Source organism: Protopterus annectens, chromosome 5.part0 (genome assembly GCF_019279795.1).
Source record: "Protopterus annectens isolate FY-2018-M chromosome 5.part0, PAN1.0, whole genome shotgun sequence".
Lineage (NCBI taxonomy): Eukaryota > Metazoa > Chordata > Ceratodontiformes > Protopteridae > Protopterus > Protopterus annectens.
In genome coordinates this window covers 575,735,078-575,760,071 of record NC_056735.1, presented here as the reverse complement: position 1 = coordinate 575,760,071, position 24,994 = coordinate 575,735,078, and positions in this window count along the sequence as shown.

The following is a 24,994-nucleotide window of genomic DNA, read 5'->3' as shown; positions in this document are numbered from 1 at the left end:
GATTAGCAAGAAGGAAGTAAGGATAGCTATGAAGAGGATGAAGAATGGAAAGGCTGTTGGTCCAGATGACATACCTGTGGAAGCATGGAGGTGTTTAGGTGAAATGGCAGTGGAGTTTTTAACCAGATTGTTTAATGAAATCTTGGAAAGTGACAGGATGCCTGAGGAATGGAGAAAACGTGTTTTGGTACCAATTTTTAAGAATAAGGGTGATGTGCAGAGCTGTAGTAACTACAGAGGGATTCAATTGATCAGTCACAGCATGAAGTTATGGGAAAGAGTAGTCAAAGCTAGGTTAAGAAGGGACATGATCATTAGTGATCAGCAGTATGGTTTCATGCTGAGAAAGAGCACTACAGATGTGATGTTTGCTCTGAGATTGTTGATGGCAAAGTACAGAGAAGGTCAGAAGGAGTTGCATTGTGTTTTTGTAGACTTAGAGAAAGCATATGACAAGGTGCCTTGAGAGGAGTTGTGGTATTGCACGAGGAAGTCGGGAGTGTCAGAGAAGTATGTAAGAGTGGTACAGGATATGTACGAGGGTAGTGTGACAGGGGTGAGGTCTGCGGTGGGAGTGATGGATGCATTTAAGGTGGAGGTGGGATTACATCAAAGATCAGCTCTGAGCCCTTTCTTATTTGCAGTGGTGATGGACAGGTTGACAGACGAGATTAGACAGGAGTCCCCTTGGACTATGATGTTTGCAGATGACATTGTGGTCTGTAGTGAGAGTAGGGAACAGGTGGAGGAGACCCTGGTGAGATGGAGATATGTTCTAGAGAGAAGAGGAATGAAGGTCAGCAGGACTAAGACAGAATATATGTGTGTGAATGAGAGGAAGAATAGAGGAATGGTGAGGATGCAAGGAGTAGAGGTGGTGAAGGTGGATGAGTTTAAATACTTGAGATCAAGAGTAATTGTGAGTGTGGAAGAGAGGTGAAGAAGAGAGTACAGGCAGGATGGAGTGGGTGGAGAAGAGTGTCAGGAGTGATTTGTGACAGACGAGTACCAGTAAGAGTGAAAGGGAAGGTCTACAAGAGGGTAGTGAGACCAGCTGTTATATGGGTTGGAGACATTGGCATTGGCAAAAAGGTAAGAGTTACAGCTGGATGTGGCAGAGTTAAAGATGTTAAGATTTGCACTGGGTGTGATGAGGGTGGACCGGATCAGAAATAAGTATATTAGAGGGTCAGCCCAGGTTGGAAAGTTTGGAAACAAAGCCAGAGAGGCAAGATTACATTGGTTTTGACATGTGCTGAGGATGGATGCTGAGTATATTGGGAAAAATATGCTAAGGATGAAGCTACCAGGTAACAGGAAAAGAGGAAGGCCTAAGATAAGGTATATGGATGTGGTGAGAGAGGACATGCAGCTGGTTGGTGTGACAGAGCAAGATGCAGAGGACAGGAAGAAATGGAAACAGATGTTCCACTGTGGTGACTCCTAATGGGAACAGCCGAAAGAAGATGATGATTATTAAAGTATGCTACATGCACACAATAGAGAGCTATTTGGTATTGATTTAGCAGCCCTGAACTTTGTGCTCACTATCAAAACAAGGGTAAGCAGCACAATATGCTAATGAAGGTAAATGTAGCCATATTGCTTGCTAATTAAGCATTCTATCATGGCAGAGCTATTCAGGAATTTTAAAGTGAACATGCACATCCAGTGCTCTCTTTTGACCTGAAATCCAAAACTCTTTGGGATATAACTATGAAGTCAATTAGTAAAATAAAATGTTAGGGATTACTGCTGCCATCATTAACTTGTATGTGTAACAGGGCATCTATATTACAACATTGAAGCTTTAGTTAATCGAACAACTAAAGCTTGATCTTGCAATATCGACAGCTAAACTTGTCGAATGGCAGATTCAACCAAGGGAAACACTTCCCTTGGCTGAATTAAAAAAAAAATTACATCCGAAATCAAGTGGGCGGCTTCACCTCCCACACCCCCTGATGTTACCCCCCCTACCTAAATATACCAACTCTGAGATTGCTCCAAATTGGAGAAATGGGCATACTCCACAGAATGGCCAAGGGAAGTGTTTCCCTGGGTTAAATTGGCCATTCGACAATTTACAGTTTTGATATTACAAGTTCAAGCTTTACTTATTCGATTAAGTAAAGCTTTGATCTTATAATATAGAGCCATAATAACCTTTAACTCGAGGTTCTGTGGCTGCCAGATCCCAGCCAATAAGGAAAAGGTTGTTCAGATCCCATTTGGCTTATCATGTACTGCATGATACAGCAATTGAGAGCAAAACAAGGTGGACAGGCGTATACTAGATGAAATATGCAACCTCTGCCATACTCACCTGATACACAATGGAATTGGGGGAGCACCCATCACAGTGGAAACAATGGTATGTGTAGCATTATGTATACTAACTACAGGTGCTTTCCAAAGACCCACAGTGGATATATTAGGGGTGTCACAGGAACCAGCTTCTAGAATCTTAAATCAGTTTCTAAATATAATGCTACAGCATATAAGGAATCATGTCTATTTACCATCTACTCCGAGGAGAGAGCAACAACCATGCAGCAATTCTATGCCATAGCACACTTCCCTGAGGTTATGAAGGCCATAGATTGCACTCACATAGAATTAAAAGCCCCACCCAGTGAACAAGGAAGGAAGCACAACAACAGATAAGGATTCCATTCTAGCAACTGCCATTTAATGCCCAGGAGATCATCTAAAATGTGTGTGATGGTAATGTTGGTAGTTAAAAAAGAGATCAATTGTCATAACGGTTAATCTCTTTGCTGTTCATGTAGAAGGAACAAGGTTTGATTCTGACATCTGGTCAATGCCTGTATGGAGTTTGCATGTTCTCTCTGTGGGGTTTCTCCCCCCTCCCAAAAACATGCAAAGGGTTTCCATCTCAGTCTTGCCCAAGAATGGAGCTGTGCGTAACAGCACAGGCTCTTGATAGTTTCCTATAGTGGGATGAGTTGTATAGACCAAGTCTTCTGAGCATCATCTTTGATGCACAGTACTCTCGAGATAGGAGAACATTGATTGCAGACTGCACACTTTGTTAAGGTTAGCCATTCAATAGTGTAAAAATTGGCTCTAGTTGATTAGGTCGTGTTGACCAATGTCACCAAATGGGCATGAGTATTTGTCAGTGATAAGAAAGCTGAGGACCAGGCCTTCTCCAACTTATGCCAGGAACCCATGCTAATGATGATACAGGTGTACTTGCTCCTGTTGGTCAGTGTATGCCCACTATATGTTAATAAGCTACTGGATGGCTGGTGTCTGGCTATCCAGCTTGGGTTACTCAGGATAGCTCTGTTGAGTGAAAGCTGGATGTAAAAAAATCAGCCTGCCAAACATGAACCAAGAATTACTATACTCAGTGTAGGGTCACTGACAGGATGGACCTTAGAAGTGGATGACAAGATTAGAAAGAGAAGGCTGAACAGACTATGTATCCAGGAGATAAGATGGAAGGGCAGTGCAGCAAAGCCACTTGGTTTGGGATTTAGAGTCTACTACTCAGGAGGAGGACAGACTAGAAATGGTATGAGAATTTTGGAGAGGGAGAGGCTTCAGAAGACAGGAGTGTCATCAGAATTAGTGAAAGACACATGGCAATCAGACTCCAGTGTAATGAGTAGGCAGTATTCATAATCTCAGCCTATGTAATCAGACTCAAGTGTAATGATAGGGCAGTATTCATAATCTCAGCCTATGTAATCAGACTCCAGTGTAATGATAGGGCAGTATTCATAATCTCAGCCTATGTCCCACAGAAGGGCTGTCATAATGAGGAAAAGAGTGCAGTCATACAGCTGTTGTAGGACCTAGTAGACAAAGCAGAGTGACATGAAATGGTGTTGATAATGGATCACCTCAATGCATGTATCAGGACAGACAGAACAGGATATGAGGGCTGTCTTGGTCCACATGGATGGACCAATAGGAATAAAGAAGGAGAGGTAATTTTAGATGTCTGTTTGGTAAATGGCTTGTTGGTGCCCAAAACATAGTTCACCAAAAAATACTGTCATGAGATCACATACAGGAGCAGTCAATATGCAACTTAGGTAGACTTCCTCCTTGTAAAAAAAAGGCACTGGGGTAGAATCATTGATTGCAAAGTCATCCACAGTGAAACAGTTGGCCCACAGCATAAACACCTGATTGCCACAATCAGCTGTAAGCAGTGGATGGAAAAGGCTCTAAGGTCAATAGAGACCAGGATGAAGACCTGGAAGTTGACTGGAGAGAAAGCATAACAGTTCAAGGAAGTAAAATGGGGTCTAGCACCTCAAGAATAAGAGGAAATAGGTGGAGTTTAAGAAGAATTGAAGCTCCAGAAAACAGCATGTGTGTGGACTACAGAACAGATTTGCAACTGAGCCAGTTATGGAAATAAGGTACATAAGGAAAGCAGGTGGTGGGAGGCAGAAGTCCAGGACACAATCAAATGAAAGGCAGAGTGCACGAAAAAGTGGGAGATTGAAAAGATGGGCCAAGCTAGGAAACAATACTAGTTTTCTAACAAAGAGGCTTAGAGAGGAGCTGCCATAGCAAAGAGCAAGAGCTCACAGACTCCTACCATCTTTGGGAAATTGACTCAGTAAATGGCTCAAACAAACTATATCAGGTTGCAAGGCAAAGACAAAAAGATAAAGAACATAGATAGCCTTCATAAGGGATGCCATCAACAATCTGTTCACCAGTCCACTGGACATCAAGGGCAAATGGAAGGAATACTTCCAGCAGCTTCTGAATGAAGAAAATCCCATAGCAGTTATACTGCCCCAGATAACAGTTTATGTTTAAAGAACAAGAGGAGGAGCCCACTACTGAAGAAGAAAGAACAACACTAAGGCAAATAAAGATAGGAGAAGCAGCAGGCTCAGATGAGGAAATATATTATAAAGATTTGAGTAAAATAGGAAAGAAATGGCACCCGTGAGTTCTCATAGCAGTATGGGGAGTAAAATGTATCCCAGATGATTGGTCAGTAAGCATGCTAGTGCCAGTGTTCAAAAACAGAGGGGTCATTCACAACTGTGAGCAGTATATAAGTATCAAACTCCTATCACACTGCATGAAAGCTCTGGAGTGGATGATTAACAAATAAATACACAGAGCAGTAGAAAGTAATAGGAGATTAGCAGTCTGGATTCAGATCAGGATATAGAACTACTGACCCAATGTTTGCAGTGAGACAGATATTTAAGAGGAAGCTAGAGATAAAGAAAGAGTCCTACTGGGCATTCCTAGACTTGGAGAAAGCATATGGCAAGGTCCTAAGAAAGATGATTTGGGCAGTGCTGCTGTGGTTTCAAGTCCCAGAAACATTGGTAGAATTAGTGCAGGCTATGTACAAGGACCCAGTGACTCAAGTATGAGCAGTGTTCAGTCTCACAGAGGGGTTCCTTCTGGGGGTGCATGTGCATCAAGGTTTACCTCTGAGCACAGCGCTGTTCATTTTAGTGATGGACTACATCAGCAAAGTTGGGTCAACAAAGTTGCTGTATGAAGATGATGTAAAATTACAGGCAGACTCTGAGCAAGAACTTCAGCAAAGGATAGGGGAGTGGAATGCAAAACTGAAGGAACATGGGATGAAACAGAGTACAGAGAAGACATTTGTAATGGCCACAAATGGGATAAATCAGAAGAAGTTGAGAATTGAGATAGAGAAAATAGTGGAATAGGTTAGCAGCTTCAAGTACGTGGGAGGAGTGGTTGAGGAGAAGGGAAGTCTGAATAAAGAGGTCAAAGCTAGAATCAGAGGGGCTGTAGTCAACTGTCACAGAATGTGAGGGGTAGCATATGACAGAAGAATTCCAAAGAATCTGAAAAATAAAGTGTAGAAAACATCAGTGCGACTAGTATAACTGCATGGCACAGAAACCTGGGCTGTAAAGGCAGAGACGTTGAGGGAGCTAGAGGTGATAGAGATGAAGTGCCTGAGATGGGTGGTAATATGCACACTGTGGAACATACAAAGAAATGATGACATATGCACACTGTGGAACAGACAAAGAAATTATGACATAAGCAGAAGCCAAAATAGGTACAATTGCAGAAAATGTCAAAGAGAACAGATTATGGTCATATGGGCACATGTGCCCAAAAGCCGAAGACAATCTGGTGAAGAAGATTTGGGGCAGACAGAAAGAAGTAACAGGAAACAAAGGCATCCAACAAAGAGGTAGACGGATTATGTAAGAAAAGATCTGTGACACTGATCCATGAGTGCTGAAGAAGGTAAGATAGTGGCTTTGAACAGAGAGAGATGGTGACAGTTGACATGATACCCTGATGCCATGTAGAAAATGGAAAAAAGGAGGATGATGATGATCAGCATGATTAATCCAGCTCACACTTATGGCACACCTGTGATCTGTACACATGGTTTGCTAGCAGTGACTTTCCACAGGGGCATCTGGTCGGGGATACAGGTTATACACTGGAACATTGACCCATGACACCCATGTAAAATCCACATGACCCCAATGAGCAAAAAATACAACAATGCCCATGCTGAAACTAGGAATATTATAAAGCTTGCATTCAGCTTGCTCAGATCAAGGTTCCATTATCTAGACACATCAGGAGGTGCCCTTCAGTAAAACCCAACCACCTCTGCCAAAATACACCCAGTCTATGCCATTTTGCACAATATAATTCTCAGGAAACAGCTTTATAAAGCACAGTATGGTCCAGGACATCATTTCTCAGGAACACAGGTAGAACTAGCAGCTCCAGCAAATACAGATGATGAGTCTGAGGAAAACCAACCAGCTGTAGATGGTACTAGCGATGAAGGGATGCACAATATGCCATGGCTCAGGCTCATACCTCTCAACCTGGAATCATAAACATCTGGACAAAGCCCCATGAAAAATAGATCCAACTGGCCAAATGGCCACAGATCTGTATATTGATTAACATAAAACTTGCATAAATAATTATGTAAACTCACCCACTTCAGTGGAATTGTGGGATACCAACTTTTAAATACAAACTGAACAGACAAAATATTACAAAATAAACAGAAAAACAGTAGTGGTTTATTTATATTAATATTTGAACTTGTATCAAACTTTGAACTTGTGCAAAACTAAAATACAAATTTCTTTTATAAAATAAAATTAACTGCTTGAACAACTCCAGGTCTATGGAGTTAATGTTAAGCAGATGTTCTCAAGATTTATGAAGATTTTAGTGTTTTCAATGATGGAACAGTGTTTCTTGTACATACAAGTGGCTGTGTTGAGCAGTTATCTTGTAAATGTTTGTTGGCTTAATTTGGTGACTGGATCAGTGTGCTCACCATAGATTTCTATCTCTCCATTCAGACAGGAGTTAGGCCATAATCTTACAATATCACATTAAAGAAACAAAAAGATGCAAAATGCACAAGTTAAGAATGCATGTCCATAAATGCACAAACACACAGAAACATGCATATTGCATATGTTCATACTCCTCTAAGGCACGCAAACATCATTTAAAAGAAGTATTCCTGGTAGAAACTGATTTCTGTTTCATAAAGTAGCTGTTAAGGCAGTGATGTGAAGTGTTTACACTGTGTGGTGGATGAGAGGTATACCTATCATCCAGAGTGAGTGAGTGTTGCAAAATATCTATGAGAATGGAAGACATACAACGTACAGTTTTTGTCACTGTGTCAGGTTGGTAGGCCCTGATGGCACTGACAGAAGAAATAACCTAGTACCATTTCTTACTGCAGGAGAAGCAGGCTTTTATATGGTAGGAGACAAAGGTCTGGCCATCATGTTCAATGAGAGATAAGAATGGTGGATAAAATGCTATTGAGACTTTCTTTTTTTAACTGTGGCATGTGCCATGGCAATTTCCATCTTAGTTAAGATGGTGGTAGAATAGTGCATAAGCAAATCTCAGGTTATGTGTAGCATGGTTCATTTTCTACCGTAGGTAAAATTAAATGATCTAGATTCAACAGAAATGAAGTATACAATGGACTAACTATATAATCCCAAATTCTTTACTTAATTATGCCTTTTGTAATCAGATTTATGTATCACACAGCTAGCCTTTTGCACATGGATTTTCTGTATATATTGTATGTAAACAGAATATATGATAAGGACAACAATGCAATGTATTAAGGGTTCAGTTAATCCTGCCAGGTCTGTAAACTCTACCTCTTTTATTACTAAAATATGAAAATATATGTCATAGCAGTTCTCCACATTGCATAGTGTAACACTAAACATTTTTAAAAACACTCAGAAAAGATGCAATCATCTGTATATACCCAAACAGTAAGAAAAGTATACAGTTTTCAGGAATTTAACTGCTACAGTATATACCATGCACTGCTTAGAGAAAATGCTATTGTTAAGTGATCAGTTATACAGAAACGCTGTGCTCTAATCTTCAGGAATGTGTCCTTGGTGGAACATGGATACAAAATTCTGTGCTTGTAGATTTTGCTTCTCTGGCCTTTGTTCCAAATGAACCTGCCTTTACTTAAACATGGTTCTTGGTATAGTTTTATGGGAGCTTTGCAATTCTTTACCACAAACATGATGACTCAGTCCACAAACACATGGAAACTATTTTTATATCTCAGCTATTAGTTTCCAAACATCAACAAAGATTACCAGTGAAAATAAATAATCATCACTTGGACAAGCAGTATAAAAGTCAAGTTTCCAAATGTTTGCTGACTTGACATTTAGACCATCAGTTCCAGAAAAAAATGCTGAGGAAATCATATTATAAGCTCTCCTTCCCAGCATGTAAGATGAATGGATGTAAGAGCTATTGCACAGTAACAAAATTCAGACTGTCTGATGTTACTAGTTAATATGTTATTCAACAACAGTCAGTGACTCATTCAAAATAACACAGCACAGCAAGCCAATATCATTCTATTACAGCAGGCAACAAGACTGTAATTACTGATAATAAGCAGTCTGTCAATGGGGAATCTAAATGCAGCATCAAAATCTACATATGTTTAATTTCCTCTACAGTGATTTGCCAGAAAACTTCAATTTTAAGAGAAATGCTTCACACCTCGGACCAAAAATACGAGTCATAAATCTGGACATTCTGTGAAAATCTGGACAGTGAGCTTAACTATGCTGCTATGTCTACTAGTTATGCTTTTTTTTTTTTTTTTATTATTTATTATTTTACTTGGAGGAGGAAGTTGAGCTGCTGGAGATAAATTTTCTCATCCTTGACCACCTGTGTTGCTGCAACCTGTCCTTCCATCCTGATTGCTGAGCTGGCTTGTTCTGAGAATGGGTCTGGAGTCCTGGATTCCAGGGACTGGGAGACTGAGGGACTGCAAGACACTGACTGGGTGAACTGTTCAGGACTGGACTCTGCTCAACTGCTGGGCTGGCTGCTGCACTTAAGTTAGTCCACTGAGTGGCACTGCATGGCAAAGAAAGTTAAGAAACAGTCAGAAATCCCAGTCCAAAAACATTCAGTTCAATGAATCAATGTACAAATGTACATACAGGAAGTAAACACAGTCACTACAGACATCGAGTGCTCAGCCAAATTCTGACTGGCTGGCAGTCTGCCTCACGAAGCTGATCCTTGCACATGATGACATCAGCAACAACTTCGAGGGAGGAAAAAAATTGAAAAAAACCCCAGGAAATTCAGGAATTGAAGAGACCACTTAGGAAGTCATGGCACTCTATTATTTTGCCCTCAAAACTGGTAAATGCTGAGGAATTTGGTAGGATTGAGAGGCATGCCCTGGCTAAGAGGCAAAGGATAGTACACACAATTACTACCTAACAGAAAAAAATAAGATCCTATGCACATACAAATACTAAAACTGATACCTGCCAAAGTCCACATCCTTTACTTAAGCATGTAATGGTTGTATTCTGTCAGCATCAGACAGAGTCAACTCCCCAAAGACAAATCTTTTAACTGCAATTATTAACAAGGTAAGTGCTGAATCTTTAAAAAAAGATATAGAGACATGATTCATCTCATATGCAAATATTTATGTCACTAAGGTGAAACATGGCTCAACTGTAGAGTAATGTTAGCATTGACTCATGAATGATTTATGGTACATACATGTATGATTCTGCCCAATACTGTGCATCACGCATTTCAGTTGATCAATGTACATAAAATAACAAGTACAGCAGCAAGAAATTATTAACGATCTATTATGACCACATTACTAAGAATAATACAACAAATGCAATCAGGGTCAAGAACTGCATAAACAAACATTAACATTTGAACAGGAAAAACAGTTGTCAGTTAACCCTTTTTCAGTACACTCCATGAAATCAAGTATCTGATTAAGCAAGTAGTAGCTATCTACTCCATGCATCAGAAAAAGGCAACCCAAAGTCACAAAGATATGTGGAAATGGCAGAGCACAGTCATCATCACTTGCATGGGGGGTGTTATAGGAGAAAAAAGAAAGAGTGTGTGTGAGCAAGAAACTAGTTTTTCAGCAAGTATACACTTTTCAGGGAAAGTAGTAACAGATTGCTATTATTCAGTAGTAACTGTTTATATAAAATGTGCGTGTGTGTAGTAAAATGAGCAAGATGATCCTTAATGTATGTGTGTGTCTGCATGAACATAATTAAAGCAGCTCTGCTACCACTATGTCCTTGCATCTTGGATAGGTGTGAACCATGCATGGTAGAATAGTCAGTTCATTATTGTCACTCAGGATGATGAGAACTAGCTGTAACAGGAGTAATATTGCTAGTTCCAGGGCCCTGGCAAAATATCTGGGTGGTACCTGAATGCGTACAATGCCTGCTGTATAAACTGCCATCACAACAACATCCAAGGCCCCAGCCACATGGTCTACAATGTCTGGTGTGGACACTTCAAGCACTGATGGAGCAGTGGAAATAGTGCCCCTACAGGAGCAGGATCTTGCACAGCCACATTGGCTGACATCAGATGATGTTCATAGGTTCATACGTGTGTACTAGGCTAATGGCCCAGGGGCCTTTACAAGCTTAACCCATAGAAGTGCCCTGGCATTATGCCACCCGTCGTTAGTTCCCAGTGCGTCTATCAAGTAGAGCCACTGGATTGATCCCTGGGGTGAACTTTCTGTTTCCCATCCACTCATCAAGATTTCTCTTGAAGAGGGCTTGTGAGGTGCTCTGCTTGACATGTATGGGAAGTCTATTCCAGAGCATAGGCAGTCTCTGGGTTATGAATCTATCCCTCCAGCAAGTTCTGTTGATTGTGGTAATGAGGTTGAGGTCTCTGGAGTGTGTGGTGCAGAGGGATTGGGATTTCTTTAGATGTAGCATTTCTAACAGGGATGGTTCAGACGTTGTGGTTAATTAGTTAATTGGCTGTTTGTTTGATTGTTATAAATACCTGACTTAACTTACCTGAATTTTGTCTGAGGAAGGATAGACATTGTTCCTTCTGAAAGCACTAATAAACTTGTGTTTAAGTCAACAAATTTCCTTGTGACTGCTCTTCTGCAACCTCGCTTTTTTGTTTTTATATGGTTCAGACATGGCTTTGTAAGTCAAGCAGAGATTGACTCTTAGTAGACGATATGTAACAGAGACTAGCTAATGTTTTTTGAGTCTGTCTGTGTAGGACATATGTTTAAGGCCTAGGATCCTCTTCATGAGGTACTTTTGTCATCTCTCCAGCTGTTGCAGGTGTCAAGTGAGGTACATGTCAAATGGGACAGTGTACTCGATGATTGGTCTAATGAGGGAAGAGTTGAGAGAAATGATGACCTCTTTCTTCCTGGATGCAAAACCCTTGGTAATGAGATATGCCACATAGAATGACTTTCTGACCACAGTGGCAATGTGGTGGTTGAAGGAAAGGTTGCTGTCAACCTGTGTCCCCAGATCTCTTATAACATCTTCAGTGTTCAGTGGGCACTCATCGATGTGGTAATTAATGGGAACTGAGTTTCTCCCAAAGGGGATGACAACACATTTTATGGCATTAAGCTTAAGGCCATGGTTTCGACACCAGTCATTGGTCTCAGTGAGGCCTTTCTGTAGGATGTCTGCATCACTTGGGGAGTTAATAATGGCTCCCAGTTTGCAGTCATCTGAAAATTTGGTCAGCCAGAGTCTCTCCATGTTGGCCTGGACTTCTGAGAAGTAGATGCCAAACAAGAGTAGTCTGACTTGGAGTCCACTGCTTTCACACTGTGGGTTCTATCTGTGAGCTAGTTTGCAACCCACCTAATGATATAGGGGTTGATACCTAGTCTGATGAGTTTATCAATAATTCCTGAGTAAGGTATAGTATCAAAGGCCTTGGCCAGATCGAGGTAAGCTGTATGAACTGCCTTACCTTCATCCACCACTCTGGTGACTGACTCAAAGAAGTCAACCAGGTTGAGCTGACATGATCTACCTTTCACAAGCCTAGCAGCTCTCCAGCCATATAGATACTGACCCTCTCCAAGCAAATAGTCCATTACAGATACTGCCCAATCCAGGCTTCATTCATCCTATCCAACATGTAATCCAGAGGGTTCAGGCAATCTTTCATGTCAAAATGCATAATGTGATGTACTCATTATCTTCTAAAGCCCCGGTGAAAAGTGCCTGTGCGTCCATGACAGCCCTACACATATGTTGCTTGTACCAACTGATACACCAACATCAGGAGGAGAGTGGACAGCAGGCCTCCACTGAGTATCTATGTCAACACCCTGACAAGGGCTTTGGGGAGGCTCAGCTAGCTCTACAACTGATGTAACAACACTACCCTAATCAACTGTATCATCATCGATCTGCCCTGTGTCTGAGGGCTCCATGTCATGGCTATGCATAGGCATACTGACTGTGCAAAAATATGGGTAGGGAATGTGGGACCCCCTACCTCAGTATCAGACTGAACCTAAGCAGCCCCAGAGTGTGCATTTTCATCACTGCCATCATCATCAGAGGCTACCAGTTCTCTGACATCAGGCGTGAGGAGTTCTACAGTGCCAGTGGCAGGATCACCTATGATAATAAGGAATTAACACAACAAACAGAGAAATAGATAAAAGTGATCACATTTATGTTATGTAAAATGCAGTTTAAGAAATGATAGATTCAAACCCAAATAAAAAAGGAGTTTAATGTATACATAAATCTACTTTATGTACAGTAATAATAAGAAAAAAATGTGCCTACCATGCACATGTGCTTGTGCAAAATAAATACCAGATGTGCCTAAACCGAAGACATGGAGATGAAAAATGGATGAAAAGGATCACAATGCAAATGACACAGCGACTTTCTCTTCTTCATAATTATGTCTATTGTTTGTGGAAAATAGTGAAAATAGTCTCAGATGTGTCATGTTAATGCCATTGTAACAAAGTTCAAATCTAGATATGGTGCTGTTTGTGTGCAATTAGCAATATGCATATGTTCCTTTTACAAGACAAAATCATTTCTGAGAACATCATAAAAAGGTACTTTAGAATTGTTTTTGTTGGCTTCATCTTTTGCATGCTACTTTGCATTGCACAATGGGGACTGTCAGTGGTCCTTAGCAGTTAATGCTAAGGCAGAAAATGAAGTCTGCCTTTAGCAGTAGAAATGAGCCTGGTGCCAGTAAGCTACCATCAGCACTCTGGATAGAACTGTGTAAATGAAGGCACCTGTCAGCTACCTATTTCTATGGCACATGGTTTAAATGCAGTGAGCTGAGAGAAAGAGAACATATGATGCAGGGTTTAAATCCAGTTTACAGATAACTTTTTAAGTAGTTCAGAATAAGTATTTACACACATTTTGTATATATATATATATATATATATATATATATATATATATATATATATGATATTAAATATAACATTTTCTAAATTGTGATAACATAAAAGCAGCAACATGACATGTAAAATGTATTACATAATGGATTACATGAACGTACTGCCCAAGTAGTAATGCTGACAGTCTAAAATTTCCTTTCAAATGATGTCAGTATTGATTGTAACTGCTGTGTCAAAAAACCTAATGACAGCTGCAGTGTGTCCCCTTTTTCAATGCTTGGAATTATATAAAGGCCTGCTAATGTGTGAAAGAAATTAAAGTTCTGATGTGGCAAGCTGATGTGGAAGGGATTCATGTATCAGTTTAATGCACTATGTGTTTTCTTCTTTTCTAGATATACCCTTTGATTGTCTTAATTCCCTTTCAATTATTTTCAAATATTGTTTTTTTTATTTCTTTTTTTTTCTTCATTGTGCATTTGTGCATGACTTGGCAATGTGCAATGGCAGTTTACAAGGGAAAGCAAAAACTGAAAAAAAATGAATTTTGGCTGCCTTCGGTAGCACAGAACATCCTGGCAGTGGTGCACAGCCATTAGCCCTCTGGACTGAGTGAAGGAAATCCACCTGTCAGCTACCTCTCTCTGTGGCACAATGTGCAAGTTCAGTAAGTTAAGAGAAAGAGGACAGATAATTCAGGGTTCAAATGCAGTTTGCAGATTTTTTTTTTCTGAGGGGGTAGAATAAGTTATATTCACATTTTTCTATGAAATGAACAAACTAAAGTCTGTGTGATAAATGCTAAAAGTTTTACCTGTATGCCTTGTGAATTAGTTGCAAATGTGCTCTTGGAAGTTAACTATTGTCATCCTTAATAACAACACATACTATTAATGATGTGCCATGTGACAGTTTATAAAGTGTGATAACATAAAAGCATTAACAGGAGGAATGTAGAAATGTGTCTCATATATGCCGGATTACTTATCCATATCTCCAAAGGAGTTATCGTGAATGTAGTATATTTCTTTGAAAAATCTGTCAGTATTAATTGTAGATAACTGTACCAGTAATGAGCTAATGTAATTTTCTCTTGTGTTCCCTTATTGAAGAATTGGCATTACATGAAAGCATTATGATATGTAACAGGAATGCTACTTGTGATGATGCAAGCAGAATGTTCAATGGATGTGTGTGAGGTCAGTGCCACAAATGCATGCTAATTGCAAGTTATATCCTTTAATTGTTTTAGTTTTACTTATAAATTATTTCTATGCTTACTATTTTATTCCCTTTTTCTTTTTGAAGGCAAAAGTTAAAAATTGAATTTGGGCTGGATTATGTAGTGAAAAGGAGCCTGGTGTCAGTGTTGCCATCACTACTCTGGGCAGTATTGAGTATATAAAATGCACCTGTCACTTACTTATCTCTGTGACTTAAGTTGGGCATGTACCAAACTTAGATAAAGAGGACAGGTAATACAGGTTTTGAATCCATGAATCCAATTTACAAATACTTTTACTGACGTGTTATAATGGCATTTGTCACAAAATTTTGATTAGGAATGCTGCACTAAATACAAATGGGTATCATACATATGACTTTTTTATCAAGTCCAATATAGTGTGTGTAAATTATGTTAAATATGACATTGGTGTTATTTAGTTTAAAATGCCCTTGCACTGGTATGATGCACACAGTAGATATGTAATAATTATGAATCATCACCTATAATAATTATGTGTTTAGGATAGTATGTCTGTACCATACTCCAGCATGTATTACTTAGGTCATGCAAATCCATGCATCTGAAATGTATTAAGCACGATTATTGCCTTTTACACAGAAATGCAGTAGCATGACAACTTAAAATTACACACATACAGGCATTTCCTAAGTACATATCCATTCTTTTTAAATTAATATATGTCAAATCAACAATTAAAAAGGAATCTGTCCTTTGGCACTGACAGCTAATAAGCAAAGGTTAACATTTTATCCTCCTTTTTCATGGTTTTGTCTCCAAGGTGATATTACTCAGTTTTATATGTGTGTAAACCCCAACATCCCAAAGATCGCAGTTCTTTCTATTTTACCTCCAACCAGCAGTGATTATAACAAACACCCCAAAGCATTTCAGTGTTTAATACTGGAATATGTATAAATAGGGTAAGCATCATACATGGCCAAATCTAACTGTCTTATTTCCCACCTTCATTGTTTTTGGATGCAATCATTGCAAATGTCCCTACCAAGCAATGTTTGTGCTTTCAATTATGTAAATGCATCTGGAAAGGTTGTGTGTCTTTTTTCAATGGCTGTTACATGCAAGATCTGAATAGGATGCCAGTTCAGGAACACAGTTCTAGCTGTACACCTGCAGACATGGCTGGTGAAGGTGAGGATGCTGTTGCATTTACTCTTCCTTAAGTGCTTTAGCTATAGGCTGCTGCAGGTAGATTAGACTGGATCTCAGTATATGTCTGAGGCTTGGAATAACTTGGTCAAGGCTGTGTCCAGTGCAACTGGTATCACTGGAGAACAATGTCATTACCATTGCATTGACATGAAGAGGTGCAGGCAGGACCTCCTCAGATCAATGGAGGAAGAGTTTAAGACAACCAACACTCCTCAGTTGTGTAAGTACAGTGACCCATCAAAAAAACAGTGATATAGCATGGGTTAGCCAGCCAATTCACTTATTCATTGTGCTTTCATATCTTTGTTCCTGTCTTCTGTACAGCTGCAGAAGATATAGCAGTCAACTGTGAGCTCCATCAAGAGAGACTGTATTGCCACAGAGATGCACTGGGTAAATATGTATCAGGTATGAATGCAAGCCAGACAATACATTTCAGGCCTTAAGTTTATACCAGCTTGACCGGACATAGCTATATTTTATATAAAGCATATGTGCCTGCTCCAATAGCTCTTGGTGATTGCATTAGTCAATGAATACACCAGTATAGCTCTGTGTCAGCTCAGTTCCCAGGAGATTAAGTTATTTTTATTAAAGAATAGTACTTCTAAAATGTTAACTGCAATATTGAATGGCATTAGCATTTCAGTGTTGGTTACTGGCATAATTAACTTGGAAAGCATACATCTGGTATGGAATAGTCAAATACATGTTTCCATTTCTTATATAATAACATTGAGATTGGCTTAGTTTATGACACATTAATGACTTCACATCAAATCAGGATGTGTCACAGGTGAACATATGTGTGTGTCATATTTTTTATGTATTCAAATAAAATAATGTGACATGCTATTGTTCTTACTCTCTCCATTTTTCTCCCCAACCCCATCCCTTTCTTTCTTTTTTTTTTTGAGGGGGCTACATTGCTGCTGAAACCAAAATGACCATGAACACAAGGAGCTAGACTGCCCACTGTGATTCAGCCTGCCATACCTTCACATCAGGCTGGATCCATACCACCACTGGCAGCATAGACACCCAGTACATCTGGGTAGCAGCCTGTCAGCATTGCCTCTGCAACACCTGCCCTACCTGCTCTACCTGTGTCAGGTATCTGTGCCATGGCTGCTGGCACCGTGATAGCCTCCAAGAACAGTAGTAGTGAAGGTGGTGATTTTGTCACCCATCAGGATCTGATAGGCCTGCTGGATGCAGGCCAAAACCGGCAAAGTTGAAAAGGTCCTGTGTCAGATTGCAAAAAAAATAAATGTCACATTCAGCACTTTCCCAGGAAAATGAGACAGGAGACAGTGATGACAATTCTGAGGGTAAGGATTAGATTCTTTCTGTGCTCAAGCTGGACATGGATACAACTCCAATGTCCACTACCTATCCACAACTGTGGTGTCTCCAAACCTTTTGCGTCCATCACTATCCCTGTCTGTCTTGTATGTCATGTATGTCTTTGCTTGCTACTTAACCTAACCTGCCAACCTGACCCTTTTCTTTTTAAGCATCTTCCCCAACAGTCTCCTCTCTCCAGCAATTAAAAAAAATGGTCTCCTGTCTCACCAAAATATGATGTCCCATATATAGCTGTCTGCTTCACCCATGTGTCTTCTTCACACACTTGATTTGGTCCAATTTGCTATGAAACATTATTATGTTTTTGTCATTCATCTATGGTTTGGGGACTCTTCCAATTTATCAAATTTGTAGTGCAATTCTACATTTATGTTGGGAAAAAGTGGATAGCTCTGGTGCTTTCCCATTATCATCCGGTAAATTCAAGTATTCTTTCCTGTGTCCTCCCCTCTGCTTGCCCTCATTTTCCCCTCTTTCCCATCAACCCCTTTTTCAGACATTTAATCTAGGCAAAAACTTGAATTTCTCAAAAACACATAGTGAGAAATTTCCCATAAAAAACTCTTCACTTTTTGTCCTTAGCATTTGCATGGAGCTTGGCATCACACACCATTGCTAAATGACGGTGAATAGTGTTTCATGTCCTATGGCAAACTTTTGTGCGGTTTTGCTCTCACCCAAACTAGTCTGGTTATCTTCATGCAAATGTGCTTAAACTCGCTGCAATATAAGAAGACAGAGTAAAGACTCTAAATTCAGACAGTTACGATAACACTTATTAGGATGCAGGATGTTATAAAGTTAGAGTTCTTTTGCTATGTGTTGTGACAATTCACATGTCTGTAGTCTAATGTTTTAACAGTGTCAAGGTTCATAGGTTGATTGGTTCATAGGTAGGTACTAGGCTATCTGCCCGAAGGCATTTATAAGCCTAGCCAGAATGTGTTGGCTTTCGCCACCCACTTAGATTAGTTCCCTGTGCCTCTGTCCAGCAGAGCCACTGAAGTGATCCCTGACGTAAACTTTCTGTTTCCCATCCACTCGTCAAGGTTTCTCTTGAAGAGTGTTAGCAAGGAGCTCTGCCTAATGTAGATTGGGATCTTGTTCCAAAGCATGGGAAGTCTCTGGGACAGGAATCTATCCCTCCAGCACATCCTATTTATTGTTGTGGTGAGGTTTAGACCCCTAGAGTGTGTGGCTCAAGGGGATAAGGTTTTCTTTAGGTGGAGCATGTCCATCAATTCTGGATTGGACATGGCCTTGTATGTCAGGCAGAGATCACCTCTGAGTAGGCGGTATGCAACCGAGTACAGTTGGAGTTTCTTCAGTCTAGCTGCATAGGGCATCTGTTTGAGGCCAGTGATTCTCTTGGTGTGATACTTCTGTGGTCTTTCCAGCTGTTGTAGGTGTCTTGTAAGGTACATTCCAAATGGGGCATTGTACTCTATGATGGGTCTGATGAGTAATGAGTAGAGGGGCACAATGACTTCTTTTGATCTGGATGCGAACCCTTTTGTGATAAGGTGGGCCATGTAGAAGGATTTTCTAACCAGTTTGGCAAGGGTTCATTTCCAATGGTATGTCAAACTAGTATTTAATGTTATTTTATATTACTAGTATTTGTGTAAATACAAACATCTCTATTTCTCTCAAATGACAACATTTAATGAACCAGTTAAGAAAAGGAAAATAAAATACAGAACACCGTTTTAGTAGGGGAACACTAAAGCATTGGTGATGAATTTTTGACCCACCATTATCCAGCTGATGTCTAATTCATGTTTCCACTATCCTACCCCTCCTGCTCACTATTGCAAATACCTTATTGTATAGAGCACGACAGATTAGTTATGAGGAAAACAGTAACACACCAGAAAGATAGTCAGAAATGTCTTACAAACAAAACTCTTTGTCTGTATCACTCCCTGTCTCCATTTCTCTCCCTCTCTTTCTGTCTCTTCCTCCCTTTTTTCACATCACTTTTTTATTTATTTTTATTTTTATTTTACATTTGTTGACCGGGCTAATCTAACTGGATATATGTCCATTTTCAGTAGAGGTCCGGGGAGATAAGCTCCGAGAACACACATTTAATAACACATTGCAGGTACAATACATAATTTAACAATGATGGCAGCTCATTGTATAACTATCTAACAAATTATCACATATGTATTAAAGTAAGTATCCAGAGAAGATGTCAGTACAAACAGTAGCATTATCTAGAAGATACAGTTGTCTTCATTATCTAGGAAAATAGGACTTGGTACTGAGAGGTAGTGGGTAAGCAGAACCTAGTAAGAAGAGCAAGTTAGTCAGGGTTAGTACAGGGGCATAACCAGTGTGTTCTGAGGAAAAGTTTCAGTTTGTTTTTGAAAAGTGATATAGGGGACAGTGATGAAAGTTCACTGGGAGGTAGGTTCCAGGATTTTCAAACAGTACTGGAGAACAGAGTCACCAGCCATGTTGTTGGATTTACATATATTTACTAGACGTTTATGTGATGAATGCAAGGCTTTAAGATTTTTGTAGGGGATAATGAGGGTAGAAAGTATTGGAGTATTGGAAGGTTGGTAAAGGGTCTTGTGGGCAATGGTCAGTTGGTGAAATTTAAGCTGATTTTGTAGCTCAAGCCATCCTAGCTGCTTTAGATTATAACAATGGTGGGTTCTAAATGGATTGCCTGTGGCAAATCTGGCAATGTTATTGTAGGAGTTTTCCATTTTGTTGAGGTTACTCATTGATAGATTAGTATTAGGAGTAAAGAGCAAGAGTTTTGTTTTTTTGGGGGTTCAAGTGGAGGCAGTGCTGTGTAAACCATTGTTCTACTGTATCAAACACCTTTTGGGTTAGGGACTGCAGTTCAGATGTAGATGTGGCTGAGCATATTAGTGTAGAATCATCTGTGTATTGTATACATGCAGCTTGAGGGATTACTAAGTGAAGGTCATTGATGAAAATTGAGAATAGGAGAGGTCCTAGTGTCTATATCATATTATCGAAATTCTAAAACATTGAACACCATAAGCTCAACCTTGGAATCTCGAAATATGATATCATCGAAAGCTCAGAACAGCAAATTTTTTCCCAGGGAAAAAATTTGCTGTTCCGAGAAACACACACACAACACAAGCACACCAAAAAATACAGAAATCCACACACATACACTTAAAATCTTACATCTAACCCTACACTAAACTGTACATACACTACTATCTATCCAATTATCTTAACCTAAACCCTAACCCTAAAGTCTGTCACTATCGCACACTCACCTCACCTGCGCCTTAACCCTAACTCACCTAACCCACACCCTAACCCTAATGTCTGCACAATCTCACACTTACCTGAACCCAACCCGTAACTTTCCACCAGAGTGCTGAAAAAAGCGAAGCCACAGAAACGACCAACCGAATTCTTTCCGTAGGAAAAAAATTGGTGTTCTGTAGCTTCACTATTTTCAATGTTCACTGTTTTGGTGTTGATATTAGAACATTCAATGTTTTAAAACTTTGATGTTCTAATATAGACCCGAGGTCCTAATATGGACCCTTGAGGGACACCAAGGTTAATGGGGAGGTGGGTAGATAAATTATTATGCCATAGGACAGCCTGTTGTCTATTGTCTAAGTAGGATTGGAACCATTTTATAGCCAGTGCATCTAGTGACAGGGATTTGAGGATGTTTATAAGTATCTGATGGTTAACAATATTGAATGCTTTGGACAGATTGATGAAGAGTGCAGAGGAAAGCATATTGTTATTACAGTTTTTGTTAATACAGTCAGTAAACGATAGGAGGGCAGTAGTAGTGCTGTGGAATGACCTGAATCCATGTTGACACCTGGAAAGTAAGTTATTTTGGATTAGATGGTCAAGTAATTGTCTATGGATGCATTTTCCCATTATTTTTGCCAAAGGAGAAAGTAAGGCTAAGGGATGGTAGTTAGAAAATTCGGTAGAGTTGCCACCTTTATGTAGGGGGATAATGTGGGAGATTTTCCAGATAGCTGGGATGTGTCCTTCACTGATGGTTCTATTAATCAGAATGGAAATGGGATAGGCTATGGATTTGGCTGCTTTTTGTAGATGTTCTGCACGTAATTGGTCGGCTGATGGAGTAGATGGTTTCAGTTTTTGGATAAGGGTAAGAATGTGTGATGTTGGGACTGGTTGGAAGAGAAAAAGAGGGGGTGGGCTAGTATTAGAGGTTAGTAGAATTAAGCTATCAAGTGATAACTGGTTGGCGAGTGTTTGAATAGCCTCTGTGAAAAAGGTATTGAAGGCATTGGCAGTTTGCTTGGGATTCTCATGGTCTGTGCCTTGTGGGCTTGGCATACTGGATTGACCTGGGTGGAGTAGTTGGTTAATGCTTGCCCAAAATTTCTGTGGTTTATTTTGGTGAGTTTGCTGGAGTTGTAGGTAGAAGTTTTTTTTATCTGAGAGTATCGCTTTTTTTGTGTCATTTCTCAGCTGTCTGAATTTTTGTTGATCTACAGGATGTTTAGTGGTTCGCCATTTAGTCCAGTATTTATTTCTAAAATGGATTTTTTTACTTGGTTTCTTTTGAAAGCCATGGGTCAGGTTTAGTCCTAATTCTGATAGAGTGGGTTGGTGCATGGTGGTCTAGTATGGCTAGGAATTTAGAATTAAAGTACTTTACGGCTTCCTCAAGTGGGAGGTATTTTGTGGGAGACCAGTCACATGCCATAAATTCACTTTGGAAGAGATCAGGGTTAAAGTTTTTCTTGGTCCGAATTGTCCTGAATGTGGTTGGGATGGGTATATTAGTCTTATGCCTGATAATGTAGGTGAGTGAGTGGTCACTTACATCATCAGGGAGGGTCCCTACTTCATAAGTCTGGAGATGATTATTTATGAGAATCCAATCTAAGGTACTTACTTTCTTATTGGGCTTGTTTATCCTAGTAGGGGAGGTAATGGTTTGAGAAAAAACATATAGGTTAATATGGGTGGTAGGGTGGTCAGTGCTGCAGCACTTTCAATCGATATTAAAGTCACCTAGGATTATAGTTTTATGGGGGAAGTTTTGAGATAGCCAGCAAAGGATATCTTCAAAGGTGGTGTTGTTATTACCTGGAGGAAGATAGATGCAGATGATATATATGAATTTGAAAGTGTTGAGCTGATGTTTAGAGATAAGGATTTCAGCATTAGAGTCTTGAGGTGGTTTATAGTCAGAGGTGGTAACTTGAAACCCTACTTTGAATAGAATAGCTATTCCCCTCCCTTCTTGGCTGCATGGTCTTTCTCAAGATAGTATATCCAGGTGGGATGACTTCATTGTCTTTAGTTGCAGGTTTTAACCAAGTTTCTGTTAAACATAGAATGTCAAAGGAGTATGCTTCCAAGAGAGCATGGAGGTGTGGAGCTTTGTTATTTTTACTCTTATTTATTAGGTTGCTGGATGTAACTTTCACCTCATGTGATTTTACACTTGTCATGACTGTGATGAAGCATATTGCCTACATTATCCAGTGCTTCAATTTGTTGCCACTGTCCCTTCAAATTTTGTAATTTTATTTTTGTGAAGAAGGACTTCTCTGTGGTGTGACAAGATAACATTTAGAGCTATAGACTGATTTTTGCTTACTGTCAAGGATTTTAGTCCAGAAGTCCCACATTCAGGAATGGTTTCTGTATGTCTGTCTCTCCCCATCTCCTACCCCCATCTGTGTTACTAGTTTGAGTTCTCAGAATTTGGTTGATATCTGTCACTGAGAGTTAATACTAACTTACAGTAAATGGCAGTCCATGTCTTATGGCAAACATCTGTGGGGTTTTGCCTTAGTCTGTATAACTCTGATACCGTTCAGTCTACTGCGCTTAATCTCACTGCACTATATAAAGACAGACTGATAACACTATGAAGAGACAGTTAATATCCTTTCTTTGAATAGGTTGCAGAGCTGAATGTATAGGATATGGAATGTTTCAGTTGGAAATAATGTTATGATTTTTGTCCACAAATTTCCTTGATTCCTAGTGTTTCCATTGTCAGGTTTTCCACCAGCATGTACGTACTAGGGTCCTCACGTGTTACATAACTCATTCACAATTTGTTTATACTGCCAAGAAATTGTTACAATAGATTAGATACAATCCAAACTTTATGTTTTAAGAAGCATAGTCCAATAGACACATTTGGACAGTATTGCTGTTAGGATTGTTGTTATTTCATTGCATCCATGCTCTGAACAATATTAATTATTACAAACACATCTCTGTTACAGATGTATTGACTTTATTACTCAAACTTATCATACAGTCATTTAGAATTGCATAAAAACAATTTCAACAATTTCAGCTAATTCATGTTATAAGCTCAACTATACATTTGCTAATATTTTGCCATCCACCACTCAAATGACCATGTCAAAAGTGCGCTTCAGGGAGAGACTTAAGAAATGTGAGCAGATTGTATAACTTCTATATGTGTTAATGGATTGTTATACTAAAGATATGTATATTTCAGTATGCTGTTGAATAACACATCATCCTGTAAAGTTATGTCTTCACTCCAAAACTTAAAGTGGGAAATGGTGTACATTAGTGTGGGACCCTTTCAGAGAGAATTCATGGGTGTTATTGAACAGTGTTGTGTCATATTTTTCATATCTCTGTTTATATTTATATATTTACAGTGCAAATGGTGCAAGCATGGGCACATATGACTAATGTTTGCATACGATCATCCCAAAGTGAACACTCATGCATACTTGGTTGTCAATCCGCTGTTTCACAACTGTGATTGTCATCCAAACACAATACTGTGACACTGGTATATGTCATTCACACTAACGCAATGCACATGAATGTCAAGATAGATAACTTATCTGAGCAGTATGTAGTTACTTGTGATCAGCACATTGCTGTTACTTCTACCTGTCAAGATATATGCCTTCTCACCCCAAACTGTGTTGTACAGTAGGTTCTCTGCATCACACTGATATGGTAATCTTTATAAATATCCATTTTCACAGATTTAAAGTCAGACTTCTCCTATGGCACTTGCAGTTGATACTGCCTTCTCTAGGTTGTGTAACTATTTACTTATGTGGTTTGAATCTAACAATGATAAACTTGAGTATGTGTGCTTTGTGTCTGAAGTGTCAGGGACGTATGACTTCATCAACAGATTTGCCATGTCCACTTCCACCCAGCAGAAACATTTAAAAAAGAGGAGTATTCTCCATCACCTTATCCCTCTTTTAACACAAACAGCTTCTTTGCACCCTACTGATGAGATGATCCTTTTAAAAGTGTACTGTCTCATAGGAGACACCAGTCTTCTCCTGTGCTGCATGCATTTTGTACTGCTCTATAGATTAACTTAGATAGGTAGGTGGTTCAAATCCAACAGAACTGAATGTGTGTGTGTATGTTTGTATGTGTGTGTGTGTGTGTGTGTGTGTGTGTGTGTGTGTGTGTGTGTGTGT